At 40.2% G+C, this 16,840-nt stretch overlaps 1 protein-coding gene across 3 annotated transcripts in view; it reads left to right on the plus strand.

Annotated features, from left to right (window-relative positions):
- agmo (alkylglycerol monooxygenase) overlaps window positions 1–16,840 on the plus strand; it is a 367,119-nt gene that overhangs the window by 311,651 nt on the left and 38,628 nt on the right. The gene's annotated exons all lie outside the window — the stretch shown is intronic.

Genomic DNA, 16,840 nt, shown 5'->3' on the forward strand with positions numbered 1-16,840 from the left:
AGGACACCGTTAACAATATTAGCTAAGACGAGAGAGGGAAGGAAATTTGCGAAGAAGAGTCAATAAAATGTGGAACTGGCGAAAGCACAGCAGTTCAAGCAGTGTCAGAAGAGCAGGAGCCTACTTCACTACCACTGTATGGTCAGCAGTATCGTGGAATTAAGATCAATGGAGCAGCTGGTTAGTTTCGTGAACAAGATGGCTTCTGATTTGGAGCTGCCGGTGTTGGACTGGGGTGTACAAAGTTAAAAATCACACAAACCAGGTTATAGTCCAACAGGTTTAATTGGAAGCAGACTAGCTTTTGGAGTTACCTGATGAAGGAGCGTCACTCCGAAAGCTAGTGTGCTTCCAATTAAACCTGTTGGACTATAACCTGATGTGTGATTTTTTAAAGATGGCTTCTGAGAGATTTGAGGGGAGATATCATTAAAATTAGAGAAAATGTGAGTTGAGGCCTTAGGTAGTGAGGAGCTTTAAGGGCGGTCAGTCAGTGTGTTACTGGCAAAGAGGAAAGGGGCAGAGTCAGCTGATCAAATGGTTTCAATTTTAGCTACAAATAAACCCATGAGCTTTGTACAAGGACAAAAGGGTTTTAGGAGGAAGGTTTGCAGTGAAAAAAGAAAGCTGGCATTCTTTGTGCATTTCGTGATGATCCTGGAATATTGAGCAGTTTTCAAAGACAACCAAAGATTCCGACAGTGTTTTATGTGGTGAAGCCATGCCGATGTGGCAATGAATGACTAAAGCAATTGCTCAAGTTTCTGCTCCTTGGACTTAAGGGAGTGGAAATAAGGACTGTACCAAGGAGAACTGTAAGGAAGAGAGTAAGTAACGATATTAATGTTCATTGAATTATAGAACCTCTACAGTGGGGAAAGAGGCCATTCTGCCCATTAGACTGCACCAACCCTCCGAACAACACCCACCCAGACGCAGAGCTCGTAACCTACATTTCCTATGGCTAATCCATCTAACATTCTTTGACACTATAGGGCAGTTTAGCATTGCCAATCCATCTAACCTGCTCACCTTTGGACTGTGGGAGGAAACTGGAGCACTGCAGACACAGAGAGAATGTGCAAATTCCACATGGACAGTCACTTGAGGCTCAAACCAAACCCAGGTCCATGACGCTGTGAGGCAGCAGTACTAACCACTAAGCCAGCATGCTGCCCACAAATGGTTGTTGAATCCTAACTCAATTCAATAACAATAAAGGTTTTGGCCACAAATGCCAGTCTTACCAGTGATGAATAACAAGAAGTGGGGACGAAGCTATTGAAGGTGGATCTGAGGGTATCTTTGAGCAGAAGATCATAAGGTATAGGAGCAAATTCAGACCATTTGGCCCATCAAGTCTGCTCTGGCAAGAGAGCATGGCTGATCTGTTTCACAACTCCATTCTCCTGCCTTCTCCCCATAATCCTTGATCCCCGTATTCATCAAAAACCTATCTGTCTTAAATGCACTATTGGTCTCCATGGCCTTTTGCAGCAATGAGTTCCACAGACTCACCATCCTCCGGCTGAAGAAATTTCTCCTCACCTCCATTCGAAGAGATTGTTCCTTCACTGTGCTCTTGTTCCTAATCTCTCCTACTAGATGAAACACCTTCTCCTCATCCACTCCGTCCAGGCCTCTCCATACACCAAGTTTAAATCAGATCCCACCACCTTTATCTAAACTCCATTCAGTACAGACCCAGAGTCCTAGTCACCCCTCATATGACAAGCCCTTCACCCTGGGATCATTCTTATAAATCTCCTCCGGACTCCCTCCAAGACCAACACATCCTTCCTTAGCTACAGGACCCAAAACTGCTCACCGTATTCCAAATGCAGTGTGACCAGAGCCTTACACAACCTCATCAGTAAATCTCTGTTCTTCTATTCTGGTCCTCCTGAAATGAATGCTTTTGCCTTTCTAACTGCTGACTGAACTTGTATAGTAACCTTAAGAGAATCCTAAACCAGGCCCTCCCAGGTTGCTTTGTGCTTTGGATATCTGAGGCCTTTCCCAGTTTAGAAAATAGTCTACACTTCCTACCAAAGTACATAATCTTAGGTTTTCCCATATTGTATTTCATCTCTATTTCTTTGCCTGCTCTCCTAGCCTGTCCAAATTGTAATGTATAATCATATGTATAAGGAAATCAGCTGTGGAAATGTTCTGACAAATGGAGAGTCAAAGAGTGGCCAAGTAAGATTTTGGAAGTATGGTTTGTAAGTGAATTACAGTATCTATGTTCTTTGCAGGTAGATGCAGAAGAGATAGAGTTAGGGCATGTAAAGGAGCTGGTGGTGAAAAGTGATAAAAACAAACAAGTTCATTAGTACCTAGTTTCCTGTTATTTACGCTAGGTTTTGACAAAAATTGACAAAATTTAGAGTCTTGGTATTCTGTCCATAGCAACAATGAATGTTGGGATTAGAATGCATTCCTTTCCCTCATGTTGTCTCAGTGCAATTAATTGGAAGGATCATATTTATGTCACCTGCATCTTTTGAAACATGCTGTGATGCACCCAGATAAGTCCTAATGGTAAACTTCCCTTGTGGAAGGTAATTTTAGTTGTGGGCATTTAACAGGTATATAGAACACATCAAGTCCAATATATAATTAATTCTATTCTGTACTCTATAATGATACTGTTGCAATCACTGCATTTAGAAACTTATTCAAAAACTTTCTTTTTTGACAGTAAATAATTCTTGAACCGTTATCTACTCTGTTTCCAAATATTTGCTCTCAAGATAAAGGTAAAGAGAAAAAAAATTACATTGGTTCATCCCTGGAATGAGTTTCATGAGTGAAAAAGATCAGGGCTTTTAGAAGGCTGAATAAGGGAAAAAATAGTCAGTTTATGGGCCTCTTAAGATGAATAACTCCATGCATGTGCTCTGTGGGATTTTATTGAACTTATTTACAGAAAACCATAGAGACAAAGGTCTGATGACTTTAACTTTCCTTTTTTGCATCATCAAAGTGGAAGTTAGTTTGATTCTGAAAATCAGACGTTTGTTTCAGCTGGTTATGTTACATGCAATGGCTTGGCTTCTTGTTTTAAAGTTTAAAAATATATACGCACAGCTTGCAGATTATTCTGTGCTTTTTTTTACAAAACAGGCTTGTTGCCATTACATCATTTTTATGGGGGCCTGTCAACATTTTTAACAAGTCAGAGCTTCTACATTTGTCAATCAGATGTCTAGAATTCCTTTCCATTTAAGCTCAGATTTTCATGCCTTTGAACATATCAGAATGGGGATAAGGAAGGGGGTTTTAAAATAGCAGATGGAACTCAATTCAAGGATTCCCACACCCATTTCTGGTGCATCCAATTTAAAATGTTTCTGAAAATGTAACGTTTTAAATAGCAGACAAAGCTATGGTTTCAAAATTCGTGTGTGTCTAACACAGGAAGGCAGGCCATTAAAATTTGTTTTGTAGTCAGGAATGAAGTTCGATACAGACCTAACACATCATGAGTAACAGCCAAAGAGTTAAAAGTTCTGTCAGAGACATGGAGCACGTTAAAAGTCCAGTATTGGGGAAATTGGGTGGTCTATCCCTGGGTATATAAGACTGGCGTTCTTGTGAGATGCATAACTAGGGAAGTAGAGAATGCTTTGAATAACCAGAAGGGGTTGATAGATCAAGTTTGGGTAGATGCAACAAAGCGAAGTTTAAAATTGAGTCAGGAAAACAAAATAGTAACATTGCAAATGAAGGTTGGAGAATGGAACCTAGGGACAAAGAGAAAAACCTAATGAATATACTATCAGTCAAGACAAGATGTCACAAAAATAATTTTAAAAATACAAAACTGAAAGCTCTGTATCTGAATCTGGTAACATGAATAACAAAGAAGGCAAATTAATGTATATTGAAGTGAATGAGTGTGATCTGATAGCCATTATGGAGACACAATAGCAGGATGAGAAGAATTTAGGCCCTGAATATTCAGAGGCTTATGACCTTCAAGATGAAAAGGAAACTAGATTAATATGAAGGGGTAGCACTAGTATTCAAAGATGGCATCAGATATATAATTGGAGATGACCTTATTTCAGGAAATCAGGATATAAGATTGGTTTTGTTAGAGATGAGGAATAGTATGGAAAATAAATCATTAGTGGCAGTGACCAAAGAGCCCTAAACAGTATTACAATGTGGGGGGACAAAGTATGCAATAAAAATATTGGATGCTTATGATGAAGAAACTGCAATAACCATGGGTCAATTTAAGTTACATGTTAACTGAAAAAATCAGATTTGCAAAAGTTGTCGAGAGGAGGAATTCATTCAATTATTGCAAGATAGAGTTAATAGTAGGCATCTCTTCCGTAGGATGGGGAATTTCATGACTAGGAAGCACATTTTTAAGGTGAGAAAGGAATGTAACAAAGATATGGGGACATTTTTTTATGCAGAGAGTGCTTTGCGGGTGGAATGAACTTCCTGAGGAAGTGGTGGATGTGGGTACAATTACAATGTTTAACAGACATTTGGACAAGTACACACATAGAAAGGGTTTGGTGGGATATGGACCAGAAGCAGGCAGATGGGAGTAGTTTAGTTTGGGATTATGGTTGGCATGGACTGGTTAGACACAGGGTCTGTTTCTGTGCTGCTTGAGTCTCTAAGAAAGTTTTGGAGAATAGCATGTTACATTAGTCTTTGCATTGTTTAATTAAAGACCTCAGAGTAAATGTTGTCGTCAGTAACAGTAATCCCAATATGATTGAATTTTATACTTGGTTTGAAAGTGAGAAGAGTGGGTCTGAGATTAGTTTTTTAAAAACTTAAATAAGGGTGAATGTGGGCATGAAAACTGAACTAGTTGAAGTGAACTGGGCTATGAGGTTGGGACATAGATCAATAGAGAGGCAGTGGCAGATATTTAAGGAGATATTTCAGAATACTCACTGAATAAGTATACTTCTATGATAAAGAAAAGTTCCAAGGGTTGGTCACCCTACTGTGGCAGACTGAAGAAGTTAAGGGATTTGTCAAGGTTTAAGGGAAAATATAATAGCACGAATATAATAGCACGAATCTACACTGTGGATCACATGATGGGTCAGCATATAAAGGATCCTGCTTGCCTACTCTCCTGGCCTGTTGAAGTCTTTCTGCAACCTTCCCACTTACTCAGCGCTACCTGCCTCTTCACCTATCTTTCTCCTCATCTGCAAATTTTTATGGTAATACCTTCAGTTACATTTTTTCAGTATACTAATGCACAGCGTGAATAATTGTGGTCTCAAAGCAGACTCCTGCAGAACTCCTCCAGCCACCAGTTACCATCCTGAAAAAGGCCCCTTTATCTTCGCTTGCTGCCTTCTGCCAGTCCTTGTATCTATGCCAGTTCCATGCCCCTCACACCATGGGCTGTCATGTTAATTAGCAGCCTCCTGTGCAACTCCTTTTCAATGGCTTTCTGGAAATCCTCTGGCTCTTCTTTGTCTGACTTGTTCATTATCTCCTCAAAGAATTCTAACAGATTTGTCAGGCATGACGTAGCCTTCACAACGTTGTGCTGACTCAGCCCTATTTTGCTGTGCAATTTCAAGTACTGTACGATCTCATCCTTAATAATGGACTCACTAATCTTTCCAACAATCGAGGTCATGCTGACCAGCCTATAATTTCTTATCTTCCATTCCCCCCCACCCCCCTTCATAGCAGGCATGTTACATCAGCCATTTTCCACTTCTCTTGGACTCTCCCTGACTCCAGTAATTCCTGAAAGATCATCACCAATGTTTCCAGAATCTCCTTAGCTATCTCCTTCAGAAATCTGGGGTGTAGTCTATCTTGTCCAGGTGATGAATCCACCTTCAGACCTTTCAGCTTCCCCAGTACCTTCTCCTTAGTGATGGCTACTACACTCACCTTTAACCCCTGACTGTCTTGAAGTTCTGATATTCTACTGGTGTCTACCACTGTGAAAACTGATGCAGAATACCTGTTTGGTTCCCCACTGCTCCTTCTCCAGTCTCATTTTCCAGCAGTCCAATGTCCACTCTTGCCCCTCTCTTACCTTTTTAGATGTCTCAAAAAATCTCTTGCAATCTACTTTTATTTTATTAAGTAGCTTAGCCTCATATTTCATCTTCTCCACACATTGCTTTTTCAGTTATCCTCTGCTAGATTTTAAAGGCTGTACAAACAGGAGGCTGGTAGACAAGCAGGAGGCTGGAAGAACACAGCGAGCCAGGCAGCATCAGGAAGTGGAGACGTCAATGTTTCGGGTGTAAACCTTCTTCAGGATATGTTTTTTGTAACAGCGGAGGGGAACTCTGTTATAGAGGGATAACAGATGTCTTTGAGTTGCAGGAGACTTTCCTTGCAACAACCCTAGGATTGGTCTGGCTGGAGCTTGTTACAAATCTATAAATGTGGTTATCATAAAGCCATTGAACTGGTTAAATGGAGAAAGGTTGGGGGCAGCAGGGAAGCTGATCAGGAGAAGTTAGTCAAGTTTCCAGAGCAACTCGCAGAACATGGAGTATGGAGGCGGTCAGGAATCTTAACTTCAGGCACACCAGATAAGGGGACATCTATGGAGAGGTTGCAGTCATTGCAGGACTGAGGGTGTTCGATTTAAAAGCACACAGTACAAAACAAGGTGATGAGCTCATAACACAGATTGAAACTGATATTGTGGGTATCTGATGTTGTCAGCATAATCTTCGGCTTCCCACTAATCTTCACCATATTGAATGCTTTTTCTTTTCCTTTCTCTATGAACTGACTTCATTTGTCAGCCATGGTTGCCTCATCCCCCCCATCAATTGTTTTCTCTTGCTTGGGATGAATTTCAATGTGCCTCCTGAATTACCCCCCAACTCCCTGCCATTGCTGCCCACTATCTTCCCTGTGAGGCTTCCCTTCCAATTAACTCTGGCCAGCTCTTTCCTCTTGTCTTTGTAGTTACCTTTCTTCACTTGTAATAGTATTACATCTGTTTCCTGCTTCTCTCTCTCAAATTGTCCCCTAAGGAGTTCCTTCACCTTAAGCTCCATAACCAAGGACACGTAACCATGGATATTTGGTTCCCAGCCCTGATCTTTTTGCAGCCACATCTCTGTAATACCCACAACATCAGTTTCAATCTGTGTTACAAGCTCATTCACCTTGTTTCATACACGGTGTGCTTTTAAGTATAACACCCTCAGTCCTACATTGGTCACCCTCCCTTCTCATAGATGTCCCCTTTTCTGGTGTGCCTGAAGTTAGATTCCTGACCACCTCCATATTCCATTTCCTGTGAGTTGCTCTGGAATAACCTCTCCAGATCAGCTCACCCCCTGCCCCCAACCTCTCTCCACTTAACTGATTTAACATCTTTACGACCACCCTATTTATAGATTTGTAACAAACTCCAGCCAGACCAATCCTAGGGCTGTAGTCAGGAATGTTTTCTGCAACTCAAAGACTCTATCTCAGAGTTTCTCCTCCACTGTTTCAAAAAAGAATCTTGCACTGCTACGCAACAGTTTCTGACATCTATTTTAATTTATAATCCAAAAGTAAAAATATGTGGTACCTTACACCACTTAAAAGATAAACTGATGTTTGAACAAGACAAGATGGAATGAAATTGAATCATTCAAACAACACACAGATTAGTGTACTTCAGTATCATATAGCTTCAAGAAGATTGTATCTTTGAGACAATACCTAAATACCACTTTGAAATGATGCCTTTTCAAATTACTATATTTAGAAGATCTGAGATTTGCAGATGATAAACTCTTCTTGAAGTTCAATGCCAAATACAGTTACTGGTCAGTACTTCTTGCACAGGAGCCCCAAGATCTCAGTACATTCTGTACTCAGTTCAAATAACACTGTTTTTAATGACTCCTCTTCAGGCTATTTGCTAGCTTTTAAGTTGAGGTGGACTGCGTTATGTCCACTGTATGAGGAACCATCTGTATCTCCAATGACATTCCTGTGGCTGGACGAGCAAAGGAAGTGCGTTATTACAAACTGCACTTCATTGATAGAAATGACAGACAAAGAAGGATTGGAGTACAATTGTTAGAAATATTGCACCAATGTGTCACTGATAACATTTTTGGTTTATTTTCTGGTCAATTGAGCACATTTCTTATTCCAAGTAAAACAGAGGATGTAAAAGTCGTGCCAACTCCTCACGACAAGTATGACCTTGTCTCAATATTTCCTTGTTATATATTCCCAAATTTGCTCAAAAGTCTGAATCACTAGGGGAGCTATTTAGAAAGGACGGACTTTTCCAATGACGCGTAGACCACCGGTGTCTATATGAAGCAGTGAAACAGTCCAGACTTGCAATATCTTATACTGGGGAGACAATTATCCCAGAGTTAGATGCCTTACAGAAGGGGTTGGAAGCATTCACATTACAGAAAAGCAAGCTGATTGCATTTGCTTCGAAAGCTGTCTCTATACTGTAGACTTCTTACTTAACAACTAATCCGGAAACATTCACTTTACTTTTTGGAGTCAAGTGCTTTCTTACCTATCTGTTCATCAAAAGATTTGATACAGACCAATCAAAAACTATTGGAGGTGACTTAAAGTCATAGAGATGTATAGCACGGAAACAGACCATTTGGTCCAACTCGTCATTTGATGAAAAGCAGCGTACAATCAGGAATGCAGCATCTCCTGATAAAGCTGCATGACTATGACTGTGTGATTAGGTACTAGCCAGTTCAACAGATGGTCACATTGGATGCATTCAACAGCATTTCCATGCTGGTGAACACAGGGGACATCTCCTTGTATGTGCAAGTTGACTTTGTAGATATTGAGGTAAAAACAATGACTGCAGATGCTGGAAACCAGAGTCTAGATTAGAATGGTGCTGGAAAAGCACAGCAGGTCAGGCAGCATCCGAGGAGCAGTAAAATCGACATTTCAGGCAAAAGCCCTTCCAGATTCCCCTTGTTCATCCAATGCACAATACATCAAATATGACTATCATGGCACATCTATCCAAATGTCTGGATGATGACCCAGCCTTCCACTGCTAGGCATATATAACCACACACCCTCATATTAATCTCATCACTAGGAGATAAACTACTAACTGCACCCTCTATTGCCAAAGGTAAGAATCTGCCTTTTTTAACACTTACCTGGTAATTATGACTCTTGCCTATTTTTCAATGAAGGGTCAGCTTCCTCCGTCATGTTAATCTATTTTCACTTGAAATTGGAAATCATCTGTTTTGAGCATCCAGGAAACCGTTCAACTATACAGGACAAGTAATAAAAGAGCTGTTTTAGAGCAACAAACATTCTCCATAACCCCAGCCATTATCTCCTCCACCATAAATCCCAATAACTTAATTTGGAGTGTAAATGATGGAAAGATCGAAGGATAGTGTCAGTGCTGGCCCAGAAAACCTTTGCGAAAGACAACTGACCAAGAAAAGCGAGAGCCATAGGTGTATGTAATTATGAAAGTTTATGGAAATATGCTCAGTGTGTGGAGTAGATTTCTGACATAAAAGAAGGATACACAGTAAACTTACATGGAGCCTATAACATCCATTAACCATCCATGCAAATGGAAAATGAGGTGCTTTGTGATCAGTCAGACAAGATTTCTGCGAAAATATAATAACTGAAGAGTTCCTCAATTTTACTGGTGAATGCACAATAGCAGCGGGAAAGTTAGAGGTCTTTTTTTCTTCCCCTAAGATCTCTGTTGTGTTTAATTTATTCGTTTCTGAACTATTTCAACATGATCAATTACAGTGTCAAGTATTTCACAAACAAAATTTCACTGAGCAATTGGACTTGCCTTGTGCAAAATGCTCTGTGTCGTATAGCAGCAACCCTTCATTCCATAGTGTTTTTAACACAATTAAATATTCCAAGGGAATTCACAAGAGCATTAAAAACAAAATATGAAACAGAGCACGTGTGATTTTAGGGCAGATGGCTAAAAATTTAGTTAAAGAGGTAAATATACTCTGACCAAAACAACATGAGCTTAGAAAAGGAAAGGAGCATGAAGAGACTCTGGTGAAATCAAATATCTTCACTTTGGAAAAGACTGTTGGAATTGACAGCTGCAAGTGAGAAAAATAATTTGTGCTGGACTATCAGACAAATGAAAGAGGAATGTGAGCATTATGAGGACAGTGCTAAGCTCAGGCCTGTATTCTGCTGAACATTGAAAACTAAGGGATTGTCCAGTTGTGGTCTTTGAGCTGATTAAAGCATTCAAGGAAGATTTTTATTTAGATATTGAAGGCAAGAACAGGTATGAAAAGAAAGCAGTGATATAGCATTGAGACAGAGGGTCAGCCATGATCATACTGAATAAAACAGCAGGCTCAAAGGCTGAATAGCCTACTCCTACTCCTGATTTCTGTGTTTCAATTTAATAAGATAGATAAATAACCTATTACCTCTGATGGGAGAGCCCAGAAGGGGACCTTGAGTTGTTGGCATTAAGAAAATTATTTTCCTTTTAAACATTCGATGCCTGAATTCAGACGCAACACAATGCTTTAGGCAGTTTGCTGAAGCTTTATTTTGTTTTTTAGCTTCTGGATCCTTGATGGAAGCAGCCAGTCTCCTAACTAAAATTAACAATACATGGGGTGTTTCGGGTTCACCAGACTAATCATTCAAATATTCCATGCTTTTCACAAAGGTAGAGGTATCTTCCTGCTTCCTGCCCTGAATTACTGTTGTTTTTGGAATCATGCAATCTTCCTGTACCTATTTACGAGGGTTGCTATGTGAACAGTCAAGGATAGCACACATATGGGAATTCAAGCATGCAGAATGTCTTATTTTTCCTCTCCATAACTTTTTGATTTTCCTCTACTGTTGTTCTCAGGGCCCTAGCGACACACCTTTTACCTCTGGGAACCAGGATTCAGAGCCACTTCAGGAACTAACAATGAAAATTTCCTGCTATTGATGATTGTTGCAGCTCTGATTGTATGGTCTCAAATTAGCCTCCAGAGATTGCAAAATCTTTAACAACAAAAAAAAATTGCTGCCAGTATGTTTAAAGAGATAGTAATAGCCCTTCTTACTGACGATAAAGTCAACATGATATATTGACTACCATGCTACTTTTTCCTGAAGGAAAGTTGTTTTAAAGCAATGCAGAATAAGGCCAGTTTTCAATTAGAATTTCAATTTCAAGATGCGTCTACCTTTGTGAAATGCATGGAACATTTAAATGGTTAGTCTGGTGATCCTGAAACACCCCATGTACTGTTAAAGTTGATATCATTCTGACTGCAGCTACTGTGTTGACAAATTTTCAAGGTTTGACGCATGAACAAATTGCGCTTTCCCTCACCTCAGAAGCACATATAAAAAATATAAGTGCTTTAACTTTGATTTTTCCTTGATTGATATTTTTCAGAATTACTCTCAGATAAAAACATTGAATTGTAGAAATATTCACTTTAATTTCTCTTTCCTATGCAGTGATAGCTTCTTGTTTTGCATAGCCTTCATACAGAAGTACATTTTTGAATCTGAAAGGGAACATTGATTGTGGGAGGCCTGTTAATGTTTCATCCTTGAGTGGTATGTGCTGGATTGATCATAGAACATAGACCATAGAACATTACAGCGTAGAACAAGCCCTTCGGCCCTCGATATTGTGCCGACCCTGTGAACTAATCGAAGGTCATCCCCTACACATTCCCATCATCATCCATTTGCTTATCCAAGGTTTGTTTAAATCTCCCTAATGTGGCTGAATTAACTACATTAGCAGGCAGGGCATTCCACATCCTTACCACTCTCTGAGTAAAGAACCTGCCTCTGACATCTGTCTTAAATCTATCACCCCTCAATTTGTAGTTATGCCCCTCGTACAAGCTGACGTCATCATCCTAGGAAAAAGACTTTCACTGTCTACCCTATCAAATCCTCTGATCATCTTAATAAAAGCAAATTACTGTGGATGCTGGAATCTGAAACCAAAAGAGAAAATGCTGGAAAATCTCAGCAGGTCTGGCAGCATTTGTAAGGTGAGAAAAAAGCTGATGTTTCAAGTCTAACTGACCCTTTGTCAAAGCTAAAACAAGGGAGAAATAGGGAGATATCTCTCAACAACTTCTCCTTCAACTCATCCCATTTTCTCCAAATCAAAGGTGTAGCAATGGGTTCCTGTATGGGTCCTAGCTATGCCTGCCTTTCATGGAGTATGTGGAACATTTCTTGTTCCAGGCCTACTCGGGTCCCCTCCCACAACTGCTTTAACGGTACATCGATGACTATTTCAGTGCGGCTTCACACTCTCGACCTGACCTGGAAAAATTCATAAACTTCTCTTCCAGTTTCCATCCCTCCATCACCTTCACCTGGTCCATCTCCAACATTTGCCTTCCTTTCCTTGACCTTTCTGTCTCCATTTCCAGCAATAGTCTATCCACTAATATCCATTACAAGCCCACTGACTCCCACAGCTATCTGGACTACAGCTCCTCTCACCCTACATCCAGCAAGGACTCTATCCCTTTCTCTCAGCTCCTTCACCTCCATACCTCCCTATTTCCCCCTTTTTTTAGCTTTGACAAAGGGTCAGTTAGACTCGAAACGTCAGCTCTTTTCTCTCCTTACAGATGCTGCCAGACCTGCTGAGATTTTCCAGCATTTTCTCTTTTGCCTCTGATCATCTTGTATGTCTCTTTCAAATCCCCTCTTGGCCTTCTTGTTTCCAATGAGAACAGATCCAAATCTCTCGGCCTTTCCTCGTAAGGCCTTCCCTCCAGACTAGGCAACATCCTGGTAAATCTCCTCTGCACCTTTTCCAATGCTTCCACATCCTTCTTGTAATGGGGCAACCAGAAATGTACACAAAATTCCAAATGTGGCCACACCAGCATTTTGTACAGTTGCAGCATGATATTAAAGCTCCGGAACTCAATCCCTCTACCAATAAAACCTAACACACCTTATGCCTTCTTAAAAGCACTATCAGCCTGAGTGGCAACTTTCATGGATCTATGTATATGGACTCCAAGATCCCTCTGCACATCCACACTACCAAAAGTCTTTCCATTGACCTAGTATTCTGCCTTCCTGCTATTCTTCCCAAAGTGAGTCACCTCATATTTAGCTGCATTGAACTCCATTTGCCTCCTCAGTCCAATTCTGCAGTTTATCCAAGTCCCCCTGCAACCTATAACATTCTTCCACACTGTCCACTAACTCCACTGACTTTAGTATCATCTGCAAACTTACTAACCCATCCACCTATGTCTGCGTCTAAGTCATTTATAAAAATGACAAACAGCAGTGGGCCAAAAACAGATCCTTGTGGCACACACTAGTAACTGGACTCCAGGCTGAATATTTTTATCAACCATCTCTCGCTGCCTTCTTACAGAAAGCCAGTTTCTAATCAAAACTGCTAAAACAGCCTCAATCCCATGCCTCTGCATTTTCTCCAACAGCCTACCATGTGGAACCTTATCAAAGGCTTTATTGAAGTCCATGCACACCACGTCAACTGCCCTATACTCATCCACATGCTTGGTCACCTTCTCAAAAAACTCAATGAGGTTTGTGAGACATGACTGCCCTTGACAAAACCATATTGACTATCTGAAATCAAATTGTTGCTTGCTAGATGATAATAAATCCTATCTCTTATAATCCTTCCAAAACTTTTCCTACAACAGACGTAAGGCTCACTGGTCTAAATTTACCTGGGTCATCTCTTGAACAAGGACACAACATCTGCACTCCTCCAGTCCTCTGGTACTAAACCTGTTGATAATGACAAGTCAGACATCACAGTCAAAGGCTCCTCCATCTCCTCCCTAGCTTCCCAGAGAATCCTTGAATAAATCCCATCCGGTCCAGAAGACTTGTCTACTTTCACTCCTTACTAACTTTGATCCTTTCTAGACTAATATCTCGTATCTCATTCTTCTCCTCTACAATATTCTCTTTTTCCTGAGTGAAAACTAATTAGAAATAGTCATTTAGCACCTCTCTAATCTCCACAGGGTCCACACACAACTTTCTACTTCTGTCTTTGATTGGCTCTATTCCTACCCTAGTCATCCTTTTACTCCTCATATACCTATAGAAAGCTTTAGGGTTCTCTTTTATTCTATTTGCTAAAGACTGCTCATGTCCTCTCTTTAAATCCTTCCTAGCTGATCTGTAACTCTCCATTGCCTCATCTGAAGCATCTTGCCTCATCGTCACATAAGCCTCCTTCTTCCGCTGAACAAGAGATGCAATTTCTGTAGTAAACCACGGTTCCCTTACCTTATCACTTCCTCCCTGCCTGACAGGGACATACCTATGAAGGACACGCAATATCTGTTCCTTCAACCAGCTGTACATTTCGATTGTCCCTTCCCCTGTATTTTGCTCCCCTATTCTATGCATCCTAAGTCTTGCCTAATCGCATTATAATTGCCTTTTCCCCATTGATAACTCTTGCCCTGTGGCATGTGCATATCCCTTTCTATTGTGAAACTAAACGTAATTGAATTATGGTCACTCTCTCCAAAGTGCTCAGCTACCACTAAATCAAATACCTGGCCTGGTTCATTACCAGTGTGGCCTCCCCTCTTGTCGGCCCTTCGACATACTGTGTCAAGAAACCCTCCTGTACACATTGGACACATACAAGAGTTATAGCATTTCAAGTCAATGTTGGGGAAGTTAAAGTCCCCCATAATGACCACCATGTTCCTTTCACTGCTATCCAGAATCACTTTGCCAATCCTCTCCTTCACCTGCCTGGAATTTTGCGGAGGCCTATAAAAAAACTCCCAGCAATGGACCTCTCCTCTCCTGTTTCTTACCTCAGTAGATGAGTCGTCATCAAAAGTTCTTTTAGCCAACGTTATACTATCCTTGACTAACAAGGCCACACCTCCCCCTCTTTTATCTCCTTGCCTATGCTATACCGCCTGCATAATGTTCATCATGCAGTTGAACAGGAACATTAGCTGGTGGTAAGCTGAAGCATTCAGTTACAATTATACCAGTATCTCCCATTAACTAAGGTTACTCACTGACATACGTTGATAACCTAGTACCGAAATATTAATTTTAGTGATGTCCAGAGCTTGTATGCGACAGATATTTACAAACAAAATCCTGCTGTTTATCACTCAGTATGATCTGCCTGATAATAGATCTCTCAGCAGCAGTGAAATTTCATTGCACCAGAGTTGGCAATGTGATACATTGCAATAAAAATAAAAAATGCTGAAAAGTTTTATCATTGTAATATGTTGCAATACTTATAAAACAAAGTACTATCAGTATCCAATTTTTATCACCTAATTGTTATCCCTGAAAACTATCATGGACTAAAATGATTTTTTAAAGGTCAAATACTGACCTAAAATGGATACGGTGATCACCTAACCATAGATACCAATTCAGAGAACCCCTAAGCTGGCTGCACCAAATTTAACATTTTTAACAAAAGACAAGTAACTAAGCGAAATATCAAAAACTCATCTGTGTCGCTTGTTTATTTCTTATGTTGGGAGATGAAAAGCTCAGTTGCCAGTCAGCCAGCTGTCAAGGAGAATGAGCAGAGTCAGTGATATACAAATGGACATTTATCAACAGTAGTTTCTGAGCAGGAGACAATGAAAAACGGTTTTGTCAGCAAGAACTGGAAGAGAGTCTTTCTGCCTCTCTCTCTCAGATTCTCTGGACCAAAAACTGTTGACTAAGAATTCAACTTCTACAAATATCACAACTACTATAGAAATAACACAACAGCCAAACAGTTTGACTCTGGTTTAAAATCTAATACCTCAAAGACTCTAAGAACTTGGGATCACAACTGCCAGCACCCTCACCCAACCTTTTGTTTTAAACTTATTGCATGTTTTTTTCGTCCATGTTTGCATGCTCTATTTTAATTATTTTTGGAATTGGTAGGAAATAAAATGCTTGTTTGCTTTCTGAAGAGAGCTTTATAAATATGGCTACTTAATTTTGATCTCGTTAATTAGATTATAATTGGAATGTGGTGGCTTCATGCTATTTAAAAAAAGGGTTTGTTTTCATTGACCAAGAAAGTGATTAAAAGAGAGGAGGCAGTCACCCCTCCTCACCAGGTCCGAACAAAGATGATGCATTGGTTCCCTGATGCATGGGAGTCTGAGACTTCTATGACCTAATTGTTACAGACAGGGAAGAGAAAATAAGATCAGACTTGAAAAAGGGGTGTAGGGACTGTAATCCACAATTGACCATGCCTGTTCATTCTGACAGAGGCAGCTCCCAAACTTTGTATCACCTGGTTGCTTAGATTTCAGCGGTTCTGAGTGGACTGTTCAGTGGCTGCATGCAATGAGCCACAAAACTGAAAGAGGCGAATACGATTTCTTGTGTTCTTCCCGTGTTCACTGATCCATACTGACTCCAGGTGAAATCATGCCTTAATATTAAAATATAGATAATAGAGAGCCAGGTTGAACATAGCAGGTTGGGAGAGGAATTAGAAAATAAAACAGAGAAGTAAAAAGGGAGTATGCAATGAGTCTGGTAATTAACATAAAAGGGGAATATATTCTCTCTACATAGGTAGTTCAAAGAGAATTGGAGTGAATTGGGAGCCTAAACCAAATTTAGGGATTGAGGTAAGGGATGGCTGAGTTACTGAATGAAAACTTTGCATCTGTTTTTATTGAAGAGGACATCACTGCCCAAATCATAGTCAAAAAGAAAGTTCTTCAGATAATGGATAGAATAAAAGTTGATAAAGAAGAGGTATTAGACAAATTGTGTTTTCCTAAAATTGACAGGTTACCTGGACTGAATCAAATGCATCCAACAATTCTGCAATAAATATTTTTGAAAG

The sequence above is a fragment of the Chiloscyllium plagiosum genome, chromosome 5 (assembly GCF_004010195.1).
Source record: "Chiloscyllium plagiosum isolate BGI_BamShark_2017 chromosome 5, ASM401019v2, whole genome shotgun sequence".
Taxonomy (NCBI): Eukaryota; Metazoa; Chordata; class Chondrichthyes; order Orectolobiformes; family Hemiscylliidae; genus Chiloscyllium; species Chiloscyllium plagiosum.